Source organism: Lepisma saccharinum, chromosome 22 (assembly GCF_977018435.1).
Source record: "Lepisma saccharinum chromosome 22, izLepSacc3.1, whole genome shotgun sequence".
NCBI classification, from domain to species: Eukaryota; Metazoa; Arthropoda; class Insecta; order Zygentoma; family Lepismatidae; genus Lepisma; species Lepisma saccharinum.
The window spans coordinates 2,001,508-2,012,646 of record NC_139250.1 but is presented as its reverse complement, the minus strand read 5'-3'; the positions used below and the strand labels follow the sequence as shown (position 1 = coordinate 2,012,646).

General features: G+C 39.8%; 1 pseudogene; it reads right to left on the bottom strand.

The window, feature by feature from the left end:
- Positions 1 to 7,587: 7,587 nt before the first annotated feature.
- Positions 7,588 to 7,974, bottom strand: LOC146004586 (puff-specific protein Bx42 pseudogene; annotated as a pseudogene).
- Positions 7,975 to 11,139: the final 3,165 nt, after the last annotated feature.

Genomic DNA, 11,139 nt, shown 5'->3' with positions numbered 1-11,139 from the left:
AGATTTCATGATTCCGGCATGTAATCAAGCTGGCCATGATCCAGGTTATTCGTATGAACTGCATTTCCCGTCCGGATTATCCTCTCTTCATCTAAGGTGGACTTACACGGAATTTGTGTCGATTACAACCACAGGACAATTGCTACATCGCATCACTGATCGAGTCGTTTTCGTACTTACATTCGAATAAGTGATTACAACAAACTTGAAACTTTCCGTACTTGTGTCACTAATACACACTAAGCGGCAGCTACACATTACTTAGAGTCTCTTAAAACTGATAAATTCACCGATAACGACAACGTTAATCACAAAATTTCTATTCCATGTTTTCTCTCTGTAGCATTTCAGTATTTTCCTGTCACAAACAATTCTGTAGTCCAAGTAATTAGTCTTAATGGCGCGCTGGTTCGAAATTTACTTTCTTTCAAACACCCCTGCCTCAACAAACAAATAAAAAGGGAGTAATGATTGATGCATCATGCCTTGGGATAATAAACGCAAAGGTTGCCAACTTAGCTGATTTTGAGCTAAAATTAAGCCCATTTAGTTGGTCCGCTTTTTATTATTCTACGCAGCCACGTTAGGCTACTGTGCATCCTCCGCGTGACGTAGAACCGAACGCTAAAGCCACCAGTCAAACACCGCGTGTTTGTCGGTGCGAACAGAATATAGCACTGCTGCCAGCGATAAGGGGTATAATGGAACTCTATTATCATCCATTCTTAAAGTTACAGAAAGATACATAAGGCTTCTGCTTCCATTTTGGACACTTAATTTCCAAAAAAAAGTACAAATTTTATCTCATGTTAGGCACCAAATTTCCGGCTGTAAGAAATCTTCGGCCTCAATTGGGTGACAGAAATCAGTCAATAATGACATGAATTTCTAAGTAAATTCTCTCGACAATTTTTCCACTCCGACATTTCTATAAATAGCCCTAAATAGGGACCAAGAGTAAAATGAAAACTTTAAAATTCTAATAAAAAATTAGGGCAGACTGTATACAGCTCGAATTTACATGAGGTATTAGGGTAAATTGGGGGAATATGGGCAGAATTAAGCTTTTGCCCGTATTACACGAAACGTAATGCGAATGTGGTGACACGTGACACCCAAACGTTGGTACGACTAGTGCTTTCATGGCAGAAAGGTGTTGGGAGTGTCGAAAGAGCTCGTCCAAAATCAGCTATGAAATTGTTGAATAAACGGTAAACCTATACTGTTTGTTTCACTATATTATTGCAGCTGTGTTAATTCTTGTTCTACAACAATAGCATTTAAAGCACATTTAAAACAATTACACAGAGTAAGTCAAGTGTTGTAATCGTACCTTGAACATGTTGTGAGAGAACGAAACAGTTATCCAGCCTCTCTCTCGTCCTTGGGTTGCCCAGTGGTGTCAACTATAAAATGTTGACGTTATGGGGAAAATGAGCAGTGGTGTTTCGGATAAAATGAGCAAATCTGTTTGTGCTCTTATAAATTTGTAGAAGCTACTGTTGTATATTTTATGCTATAAACTATGTTACGGTTTATCGTTGTAAAGTCAAACAGTAAGCGTACGAGACTATATTGTTGGACAAGGATACAATGAAACATACAGTTTAGGTCTGAAACTACATATTTCATATTGGTTTTCCAGTCGAGTTTGCAATATTTAGCATTATTTTATTTACTGCTATAGCCTGTTTTAATTTGCGTTTTCGTGTTTCACATATGGCTCACACGTACGTACAACCATACGTCATATCGTCAGGCGTGGGATCCAAATCACATGGAATTGGCAATAAATGCAATCAGGAATGTGACTGTTTACAAGTAAACAGTCATAAGCTACAGCATCGTACGGAGTGTCTCGCCAAACCTTGCAGCGCTACTTAAAAAAGGGAGAAGAGTCTTTCACAAATTCATCTCTGGGAAGGAAACCCGAAATGGGTAAGGAGGCAGAAGATGAGTTGCCAGAACATGTTAGTATTCTGCAAGAACATGGATTCGGTGTAACCAGTCAGCGTCCATTTGAATTCATGTAAAAGCTGAGCGTCAACCACAACTTTAACAAACAAGAAAGGATGGCAGGGTGGGAATGGTTGCACGGGCTCCTCAAAAGACATCCTGGTTTGACCATTCGTAAAGAAGAAAATCTCTCTATCAATAGACTATTGGGAATAAATCGAACAGACGTGCATGACTTTTTCATCTGTTGCAAAATAAAATGACAAAACTACAACTGCTTCAAAAACCAGACCGCATTTTTAATGCAGACGAATCCGGACTTCAAATTAATACGAGATCATCTAAGGACGTTGCTAAAGGACTACAAACTCCATCGACACAGGTTCCAGCTAGGGCTATATCGAAGAAAACACCCGTCCCTGCACCTGCATGCAAAGGTGACTATTACGCTGAAAATCACGGAGAAGAGTGGATTGCGTGTCACTGGTGTGTTACCTGGTACCACGAGCTGTGTGTCAATTTGAAGTCAGGTGATCAGTTTTACTGCCCGCAATGTCGTGCAGGTGATAATTTGCATTCAAAGCAAATGTACGTGTTGCCCATTTTCCACATAGTGTTTGGTGAATATGAGCATTTGTGATGGTTAGTTCAATAATAGTTTTTCATAACAACAATAAAAATTTGTTTCATAATAGTTACTTTGATACACTTCTGAGATCTTGTAGTTGATATATTAGTGCGAAATTTGCATTTTCAATAAATGTTTTGCATGCAATTCCGGTTTTTCCGTTAAGGTGCCCATATTCCCCTAATTTACCCTAACTGTTATTTACAAAACGACCTCAAGACTTCAACACTAATGAAGTGAGCTTCAAAACGCCATTTTTATTTTAAAGATGGCGCCTCCTATACACACTTGCACCAGTGATGTGGTTTCTTTCCTTCTGTCAGCCCAAAACTTTCAGAAATTTATCGGCAAATGAAAATTCAATATCTCTGTGCATGCTTACCAGATCAGCAAGTTTACTAATGGAGGAGAAAGTTCGACGATGGCCTCAGTTTGCAGGCAGATGGGTGGAAAGGCCTTTGCAGTGACTCATAAAAGTGAGTGCACGTGGATCCCAAAGACGACTTATTCTTCTTAATAGCCGGACCCCGTGGCGGAGTGGTTAGCACATCGCGCTGCGAAGTAAAATAAAGCAAATCAATCAATCAATTATTATTCTTAAGTTATACAGGCACTAACTCAAAGTTTAAAACACATACACACACACACACCTTTCTAAAGACATCCAAATATCAACCTTACTTCCACATAGTATAACCTGGACTGCACTGTTGCAGACTACTGAGACTCTTGCGTCTGGATTCGCAGTCAATATGAACCTCTGCGGCCTGTTGTGCCCTGCCATGTGTGTTTACGATTGTCCTCTCATCAATCACCATTCATTCTCATCTTCGCGATTAGTGAATACTGTCAGAGAAGCCGAATAAAATAAAACTAATCAACTCAATATAATTACACTTTTTTAGTTTTTTCTGTGTCAGTTATAGCTCTCTTTTAGTTATCGGTTTTGGCAACCCTGATTATGACAGGCGAAAATGTAAAGCTTCGATTAGTGAGTTTGTCGTTCTTTGAAATAACAAGAACCTCTGTTTGTTTCTTCCCAGGACAATAATCGCTTTCCGTTGTCACCTTAATTGACGATACTATTGTGTGTTGAGTGAGGGTTATCCACCTTCTTTGTGTGTTTTGTAGGGTGTGGAATGTTTGCGGAAGATTACGAAGATAAACTTTGAGTGGCGTACGGCATACGTCTCATGCAAATTCCGCAGAGAAGGAGGTTGAATCGAAGAAGAATCGAGTATAATGCAACAGTCTAGTGGCATGAAGTCTATGGCTTTTTTCTGAATCAAGGCGAATATATAAACGGTAAGTCAATCAGGGTGTTGGTATGTTCGAAAATGTTGGCTGCAATTGTTTGCGATCAGTGAGCAGAATTATGATGTGCCTTTCTTATTAAATGATTGATTGTCATGTCAAAATAAGAAAATACAATGGGAAATATCGGTATAGTTATTAATATTTGCTGATAATCATAATCTATTTGAAATGCGTAATTCTATACTGCCCGCTGTAATGGATATCACGTACACCAGGTATTAAACAAGGTCATAAATCTGGTAAGTAACTACCAACTTACATTTATGAAACATTTAAATAACAACCAACTTGATTTTCCCCCTCCTGCAGAGCATAATAGCAAAGCTAAATTAGAGCTACGTATCTCATGCAACGTCTCTAGCACCCCAAGAGCGTTACACATATGGTGGAGGCGCCGGGCACCATATATGTAACGCTCTTCGGTCTAGAGACGTTACATGGGATGCCTAGCTCTAATTTTTAGACATTTGAAAATATAATACACTCTTTCATATTTCTTACAATTAATTTATTTTATATTTTCATTTTTAATAGTAATTTTATTAATAATTTATGTGTGTTTAACAAGACTTATACTTAGAATATTTTAAGTTGTTAGGGAAAAGAACTTAAAATATTCTAAGTATAAGTCTTGTTACATAAAGCCCCGTTTCCATTACCACAAATTTGCCGCGCAACATGACGCGCGGCATGGGTCGCGGCATGTGGCAACCATTAGTTGAAATGGAAACTGTCTGCAACATGCCGCGGCGCAAGTGCCGGGAACAAAATTGCCCCAAACGATTTTGACGCACAACATGTGCCGCGCACAATGGAAACAGTCTGCAGCAAGTTCCTGAGGCACGGGCATGCGCACTAGAGTAGAAACAGACGATGTGACTACAATCTCTGGTCCAACAAGATTTAATAACAATTCAAAATCACTTGCAGTCATTCTTACAAAGTTTACGTATCCACTTTGAAGACGTAAGTCTCTCATGAACTAGTTTTCTTTTCGCTAGAAAACTTCTAAAACTTCTAGGTCTTTTTCTCCTCTTTTTTAGAAGTTCATGGTACGCGGCTGCCATAACCACAAAACCCGCCATCTTTACACAAGTAAAATCACCACCAAATTATTACAATACAAGAGAAGAAACACTGACTACTCTAAAGCACTGTGCAAAGCTACACTGCGGTCCTCCACTCCGGTGTTGTTTCGGGCGTATTTTTGTAGTTTTGAATTGGATACAGTGCACTAAATGACGCGCAACGTGCGCCGGCGCATGTTGCGCGTAATGAGTCTTAGAAACATAGCTTTACCTTGCTGAGAGGTATGACTGGCGTAGTCCTGAGACGGGCAGCAGTTCCCCTGGACTGGGTTGCTGTTTTCATTTATTTATATATATATATATATATATATATATATATATATATATATATATATAGCAAAGTGTCTTCCTGTCTTTTCGTTTACCAGTGAACTTCCCAAAGTCATTGCGATCTCAGTGGCTCTTTATGCCACTTTACCCAAAATATTAGTAGTCATTCCTGAAGTCCTCATTTTGCCATCTTTTCGTACCTCTTCTTTCTTCTCTTCCAAAGAATATTGAGCCTAAACAGAATTATGATCCTCACCACCCCTCCTTGAGCATGCCACTGGACACTCGGAAGAATCTTGATGACTCCAGACAAACCCTGCCGTGGCTGTAAACATGGGGATGGGGGCTGAAAAAAAGAGCCTGTTATGACCCAGACCTTGAAGTGTGGGAGAAAATACAGATCCTTGGACCTGTCTGCCTGTTCGGAAGCGTTCGGCTGTTCTCGGCACCGGCAGAGACCAGAGAGATTCGCACCATTCTGCGATGAGCTGGGCCGACGATCACCATTGCTTTCAATAGGCAACTTGGCGGGAGGGTTCGGCGCGAGGGATAGTACTGGGGCCTCATTTCATAAGATCCCATATTTGGTCTGAAGTTGTTGTTTCCTATACTCAAAATACTTCACCCTTTTATATTTTAATCACTGCTCCTTGTTCCAACCTTGGCCTTTAGTCAATGGATTGGACTTTTCCCTTTTCCATGCTGCTCGTTCGCATAGAGACGGTGACTGTATGCTTTAACGTTACGCGTTGATATGCGTAAAGTGTAGTAGAATTCCAGTTGCGTCAGGACTGACGCCTATACAATACCCATGAGTTCAGAGATTTCAAATGAAATTAAGTATCTTTACTAGATGGGCTGTTGTAAAAGATGGTTGTGAAATTCCATCCGTTACAACTGCACCTACGGTAAGCTACACTCTGTCCCGGAAATATGTGGAGGAAGCCAACGAAAACAAGTCTCTGCACGAGACTTCACCACCGACAAACAGAAGTTTTTTTTTCACTTGAACACGAGGGAAAAGGTGTTCTCTTGAAACGTGGCGTTTGAATAAGTATAGTTCAAAGCGCTAGACAATGGATAATGGCCAATTAACATTGCATGTTGAAACCTTTATTTCAATTTGGTCTTGACGAGCAAGTCTGCCTTTCCACTTAGGTTTAAGATACGGCATTTTAGTGTTGACACAGTGCTTGTTTTGCTGAACCTCCGCGGCGTAGTTGTTTTCACAGCACGCTACGACACTAGGGGTCCAGGAATCGAATTCTGGTCTGGGATCGGGTGTGAGTGTTCCTTCATCAATTTCATCATTATATCATCGTCACGATTAAATAAAAGTTAAATAAAAGCGACGCTAGATAACAAAAATCAAATCAATCATTACTTGTTTTGCTGCGAAATAACCTCTTTTTCGAATTTCATGAAAACTGATTGCGTGTGTGTTGATCCAATTGTCTTAATGAACGACCCATATATGCCTACTTAACTAAGAAGCTGTATGTATGAATGGGTGAAGAACCTGTGTCAACATGAAATAAATAATGTGACTTGCCTTTTGTGGATCCACAGAAACCGTACTTATTTTCCGTAACGTTCATGGCATCACAATTGCTTGTAGTTAGATCTGGATTTTGTGCTGGCCACATCAAAGGGTAGCGAGAGTTGGGATCCCCGACAAATCTGCCTATTGAAGGTTCATACGCACGCTGGCTTCTTGGTGACGCTATTTACTCAATACTACTTGCGTACTTCTTACTAAATTCCAATTTGATGAGAGGAGTACTGTGGCGGTCGATGTCGGTGCCCTCGCAAAGTATGCGAACTACTTTCTTCTGAATCATTTGAACATGCGACACTAGCGCCACTGCCAGTGGAACAGTATAAACGAACTTTTCACCCATCCTGTACACCCAACGGCAAAGGAATGCGAATTGCCTATCCCCATTTTCCTAAAGTCTGTTTTCTGCAATGTGATGACGACGAATTGAAATAACAACGTAAATAAGCAGAGGATGACGCCTGCTTTGCATCAACATAATTCCATTCGTCAAATGGAATGAAGAAAGCAATGGACAATTTGCTTTACTATTGTAAGCCTTGTTGTGTGTGTGTGATTTCTTATCTATACATTTACAAGACATACAAACACGTAGGTTCAAATTAACAACGTAACTTTAATACATGGAAGCCATTCACGTACATCTTACACACGGTTACTATAACAACCAATCAATAACATGCTATAGAATACAAATTCTTCTTCTTCCTCTTAACATGCGTCTATCATCTCCTCCTGGAGTCTCTTTTTGTTTCAAGTGCTGGTCTCACCTAAGTCTGTTCGACAATCCTTCTTCCCTCTGCATCCTTAGGTCTTCTGCTAGCTCTTTTAGCTTTAGTCAAGAACTGGTCCAGACCGAAAGGATCGTCTTCATCTTTCTCAGACTGAACAGGTCCGCTGCGTGCTGCTCCACGGTCCGTGCCACTGAATTCCTTGTCTGGGAAAAAACTGTTTGTTTTCATTATTTTCTCCAAATCATCTCCATACACATCCTTGTTCAGATCTCTTGATGGTCTGTAAATATGTTGGCCCAGAGGTCGTGCATGCCACCAAGGTTTATCATACACGTTGTACGCTTCGTCATCTCCGTACCCACTGTCCATCCTCTTTGATTGATTGAACAGCTTCTGGTCAAACTGAGTGTCGTCACTGGCCATGCTCTTAGCTGGCACTCCAATGGCAATCTGTTTACTAATGTCCCTCTCCCTGTCTCTCCGGAGCTTCGATCTTTTATGTCCCTCATATCGCAGTTGGTCACGTTCTCATGATTCCTTATCTTTCTGGGTAAGTTTCTTTTCCAGCTGCGCTCTCAAACCTTCACTTTCCGGTATTTTTGTATTAATATCTGCGTTGTAATTTCGTCCGGACCCCGTATTTGTGAACATTGTGTTACATTGTGCTAACAAGTTCCTCCAACCTGGATGAATACTGTCGAGCCATGAACGTCCAATCAACGGATAACGCAGTTCTTCTTCACACAATATAACCGGTAATTTATACAATACATCATTCAATGATAAATCAATGAATGCTTGACCTTTCAACTTCAAAGTATTATTATTCACACCTCGTAACTTAAGTGTAGTGAATTGTGTTCGCCGATGAGGAAACATTTTTTTGAAAGACTTGCTATTGAACAGCGTAACTGTAGATCCAGTATCTACTTCACATTGTACAATTCGTTTATCAATACACAGATTAACTACGCACGGTTCCGCTGACATAAGAACATTAGTGCCGTCTACAACTTTCGTCTTTGGCTTGAAACTAACGCTCCTTGCTTTTGAACGATTGAGCGTAGCATCTTCCACTTGTGAATTGTCTGTGCTTGATGAAATAGTGCAAGTATTATCTTCTGGCGGATGAGAATCACTGACTTCAACGTGCAATAAAGACAAACCATGAAATTCGTTATGTATGTTTTGTTCAACAATAGCTTCTAAAGGTTTAATATTAGACGTAGATATTTGATCACTTGTAATTGTCTTACTCGCAACTCCACCATTATTTTTCCTAAACTTGCATTTTACATGCCAATGACCTTTCTTTTTGCAAAATGAACATATCGAATATTTTGCTGGACAATGTCCAAGATCATATCTTCTGGAACATCTATCACATTCTTCGGTGCTTTTATAACTTCTATTCTGAGGATTAACGAAGTTCTTTCTGTGTGCTTGCGAGGACTGGAAACATGGTTTCAATTTCTGTGTTCCAGAAAATGCAACTAGATTAGGACTATAATCTTTTTCACGATGTATGAACATTTGTGTTTCCCGTTCAATTAATTCTATTTGAAGCACAATATCTTGACATTTTGCTGGAGTCAATGTAGGTTCAGAAAGCAATTTCTTTCTAATGGCGTCAGACCGAACGCCTACAATTATTTGCTCTACAATGGCTTCCTGTAAGTACTGGCTAAAACTACATTTAAGTGCTTGTTGCTTAACACGTATCATAAATTCTGTTGCATCCTCGCCGCTTTCCTGCGTGCACTGTCTGAACTTAAAACGTTCCACATATTTGTTTGTTCTCTGGCCATAATGTTTAAGCAGATTGTCCTTGAGGGTCGAATACGTTTGCCGTTCGATTGGTTCAGGTGCTAGGATAATCTTCAGTACTTTGAATGTTTCAGGTCCTATAACTGCAATCAGTATGGGCACCTTCCTGGCTTCATTTACATCATGAGCCAAGCAAGACTGTTCAAACCTCGTTAAATAATCTTCTATTTCTTCCGAATCTGGCCGGAACTCAGAGAATAAATTCAAACCGAACATATTCATAATTGTGGTTAACTAAATATCACAATATCATAGACACAATCCGTATCCCACTGATTTAAACTTTGTTCTTGTACAATTATTGTAATCTACGCCGTAGACACAATTTGTATCGCATTGATTGAACCTTACCGTTGTGCAATTATTGTAAATAGTACACAAACCGTGCAATCTTGGTTTCTTACCGTAGAAATTGATCAAGCCGACACAATTTCTGCTTGCATAAACCTATGCTGGAATGATGATCGTCGCGTACTCTTCGTGACGTCTTCACCCATACTTCTTACGAAGAATCACCAAGAATATTCTGTACGACTGCGCCATAGATGTAAGCCTTGTTGTGTGTGTGTGATTTCTTATCTATACATTTACAAGACATACAAACACGTAGGTTCAAATTAACAATGTAACTTTAATACATGGAAGCCATTCACGTACATCTTACACACGGTTACTATAACAACCAATCAATAACATGCTATAGAATACAAATTCTTCTTCTTCCTCTTAACATGCGTCTATCAACTATTATCTTTGCCGTTGGCTGTACAAGACGTCGGCTAAAGAAATACCCATACTCACAATACAGTTTTTCCTTGTGAAGTCTTGAACTGTTCCCAATAACAATTTACTCAATGTCTTATATCTCCTTAAGCATGCAATTAAATACAGTTCTCTTTGCTGGATCGCTCTGAGTGGACTCGGTGCAGTATATGACGGATCTGTCTGGTTTTCTAACACGTGTGTGTACTCGTACGACATTTAGGCTTGACAAACAGCACAAAATCAATCATGCAAACAGAGTGTCATGCACGAACGTGCTCCTCGTGTATATGCTTCATAAATATCCACCGGACAAGCGTACCAGTTAAGACGGAAATATGGTTTCGAAACTGTGTACACGAATACTAATTAAGTTCGTTGTGTTCTCTGTACGACTGCCTCATCGTATTAGTACGGCGCGTAAATCTGCCAAGCCTTATAGTAATAAAAGAGATCGTTAGAAAATGAAACATATGAGGTACGCAGTCAAATAGAGTCTAATGATGAGGAAAATAAGCTGATTTGTTTGAACTGGCAAAACAAGTTTTGCTATGCTCTCTCGTAACAATAAAGAATGAATTTAGTAACCATTACTAAATTTAGTAGTTCTAAGAAAATGCCAAGGGCCCCCGGTTGAACTCCCGGTCTGGGCATGTGAGTGTCCCTTTGGTCACCCCTTAATGTATATAAAAAACTTAAATGTAGAACCACCATTAATATAATGAAAATACACTGGTCAAAACAATTAGGGGAGCAAGCAAGAAATCCCAAAACCAAAGTTGGAAAGTCAAAAGTAGCAATGTATGTTGATGAAGTGAGTGTGTCCTCAAACAGTACAATTCATCTGTGATGAATCATCAGCATGAAGAGCTCTCTAGTGACACCATAAGGCACGTGGCAGAATTTGTGATATGAGGAGCAATCACGAGGTCACTTGGGAACACCGGTTGTTTGGTGCTGGCAGACCGTAAGTGCAGGTGGGATTCAGTTGAGTAGTGT